Below are 3,524 nucleotides of genomic sequence, written 5' to 3'. Positions count from 1 at the left end.
TGAATAAAACTATCGAACGAAATAATACAAATATTGAGTAGAGTTGTTAGCAAATAATGCCATATCTAATGAAAATAAACTGATCCAATTCAGACTCCCGTGTGAATCTGGGGCTTGACTGGTTTGGTCATTTTTGATTGGCTAGACCACATTAAGCATCGTTGTTGTGATGACTGCACCCCATATTCTCCCGTTACATTCCCAATCCCAGGGACGCCCACAAGCTGTCTGCAGTAAGGCAGTCATTGTATTTGAGTAAAAAGTGAGGTCTGCAGATGCTGGAGATCAGAGCTGAAAATGCGTTGCTGGTTAAAGCACAGCAGGTCAGGCAGCATCCAAGGAACAGGAAATTCGACCTTTCGGGCCAGAGCCCTTCATCATTGTATTTGTCAATGGCAGCCCAGGACATTGCACAGGGAGAGAGGTGGCTTTGAGTGGGGGGCAAGGAGTGACGGAGAGCTGAAGTGAAACCATGGTCTGAAATCCTAGGGGGGTGGGGTGCACCTTTCAGCCAGACTTCTTGGTTTTCTCAGTGAACAAAAGCTCAATGCATCTGGTGGTTAAAGTCTCACTGACCCCAATGATGTAGGATCAATATCCATTTCATTCATTGTCGATGTGCTTCACCAGTGTGATGAGGAGAAGGTGCCAGGAGGACTCTCCAGCCAATTAGAGTGAGGGCTTTGTGCGATTGTAGGTTATTGTTCTCTGGAGCTTGAGGGCTCCTGCTGGTCAAGGCCTTTATGTAATGTTGCATTGGTAGCTGCACGGAAGTTTGACCGTGTTACCTCAATACTGTTTCTGCCAATCTGAAAGTAAATACAGCACACTGGCACTATGCCATGCTGACATTGAACTCCCACATTGTTTTGAATTGCAGAATTGGGAAATGAGATTGTTAACATGCCCAATAACGCCCAGTGAAACTGCTGCTGCTGCCGTTTCTAATGTAGACTGTGCCTCAAACACATGCACATATCCATACGGGGCGAGCGTACACACATCCACACACACACACACACATCCACACGCACACACACACACACACACATGCACACAGACATACATACACGCACAGAGAAATAAACATGCTCCTGCAATAAATATGGTGGCAGAAATCATGCCTGGAATTCACCATCTTTCAAGTGTCAAACTGCCACGCTGTTCCTTCAAAGCCACTGACAAAGAATACAAGCACCAATAGCTTTCAGTAGATTGACCAGCCCCAGTGCCTGTTGACAGACATGACTCTGTATGAGGAATAGGGACGGATTCTCAGATCACTGGAACAAGGAGCCCTCAGTGGGACAAGGAGCCCTCAGCCACTGATGAACCTAATCCCTAATGTAAACCAATGATCAACCCCTACGTCTCACTGCCCACCTCATTGCTCACCTCAACCAACAACCCACGTACAGATCTCGCAGCCCCCCTACTCCGATTCACCTCACCCAGTCACTCACTCATCCACTGATTCACCCACTACATCCGGACATTACAGCTATATAGATGAGCGTGAGTGCACAATTATTATCATAATCCTTCATATTGTTCATTCACTGGACCTATTCTGGAGAAACTGTGTTGCCCATATCTGTTTCAGTCAAAATCAGACAATCACAGACAAAATGGGCGGTGTCACCAGGTCAGGAATAACATTGCAGGCAGCAGTGATGTACCCAGCATTGTCAATGAGCAAAAGATTTCAGGCCAACAAATGTCCAATTCCCATCCTGCACCTTCTGACGATGAGATAAAATGCAGTCACCATTCCAGTTATCATCAGGTTCCACCCATTCATTAATGGGGGAAGGCATGACCAAGTAAATATCAAACCATTGAGATGGGAAACACAGCAGGTAGTTGACACAGGTAGTTACGAAATTTTCAAAATTGCAACATTTCAAGTCAGTTCGGTTTTGACAAGGGACATCTATTGTCATTTGCGTAAGTGATGCTGTCATTATAGCCCAGGCATTGTTCCTTTCTTCCTGGTTTCCCTGTGCCCGATATGCCATGTTGCACATATCCAGTTTACATTTCAACAAATAAGCACAAAAGGTCAGTTCTGATGTGAAAAATAATCCTTGAGGTTACTCTCCCAATGTCCTTTCTTCAAGTTGCTCCCAGAAAGAGGGTGAGCTGGCGAATGGCCCTTTTAGTGCATTCACAGGCCGTGGGGATCATTGTCTAGGCCAGCATTTATTGCCCAAACCTGGTTGTCCTTGAGACAGTGGTGGTGAGCTGCCTTCTTGAATCATTGCAGTGCATTTGCTGTAGGGACACCCACATTGCCATTAGAGAGGAATTTCTAGGATTTTTACCAAAAAACGCTGAAGGAATGTCCAAGTCAGGTTACTGAGCGATGGTAAGTTACTTCTAATGTTACTGGTGGTCTTCTCCAGAGTTATCATCTCAAATTCCAAAACATCATTCTTTCTTTTGCCCAATTCATTTTAAACAATCAATTTTATCAACATTTCTCAGGTGGCTCCTAATCACCCAGTAAAATATACAAAGGGTTGTCCCCAGTTTCGGGAAGGAGAGTGCAGGCGTATTCAACAGAAAAATGAAATGTTAAGAAGTATATATACACATTTTAGAAAGTGACACTGGCACTGAAATGAAGAAAAGATTTTTTCATTGAGGCAGCAGCTTTTATGGATCTCAATAGCAGTGGCAGGTGCTGGTATTATCAATGGACTGTCAATCCAGAGACCCAGGTAGTGTACTGGGGACCTGGGTTTGAGTAATGGCATTGAGTTGAAAAATGGTCTGGAATTAAGAATCTAATGAATGTCCTTTGTTGAAAAAAACCCCACCTGGTTCATTAATGTCTGACAAAGAGTTGTCTAGACTCAAAACATGAGACATGTCAGATTTTGATATTATATTTGTTCATCCATGTGATGTGCATGCTGCTGGCTCACCCATTTCTACTTGACCTTGAGAAGATACAAGTCATCTTCAGACCATGAGCTGTAGGGACATCAGCAGTTCAGTTTGGGCGAGTTCCTGGACTTTACCCCAGTAATAACAAGAAATAGTCATGTACTTCCATATCAAAATGGTCCGTGGCTAAGAGGGGACTTTGCAGAAGACAATATTCCAATGTTTCAAATATAAGGAGAGGCTGGATAGATGAACCTTCTCTCATTGGAGCGTAGGAAGTTGAGGGGTGACCTGATTGAGGTTTATAAGATCATGAGGAGGGTGGAGGTAAGATCATGAGTAGGGTGTATGGCAGGTGTCTTTTCCCGAGGATTGGCAATTTTGAGAGCCGGGAGCATATTTTTAAAGTGAGATGAGAAAGATTGAAAAAAGACATAAGGGGCAACTTTTTTACACATAGTTCATGTGTGAAATTAACTGTAAGAGGAAGTGTTGGGAGCGTGTTCAGTTAGAACGTTTAAAAGACGTTTGGTAGGTTCATGAATAAGAAATGTTTGGAGGGATATGGGCGAAGCACAGGCAGGTGGGACTGGTTTAGTTTGGGATCATGGTCAGCATGGACTGGTTGGAGT

This window comes from Hemiscyllium ocellatum, chromosome 7 (genome assembly GCF_020745735.1).
Source record: "Hemiscyllium ocellatum isolate sHemOce1 chromosome 7, sHemOce1.pat.X.cur, whole genome shotgun sequence".
Classification (NCBI taxonomy): domain Eukaryota; kingdom Metazoa; phylum Chordata; class Chondrichthyes; order Orectolobiformes; family Hemiscylliidae; genus Hemiscyllium; species Hemiscyllium ocellatum.
This window is presented reverse-complemented; position numbering follows the sequence as displayed.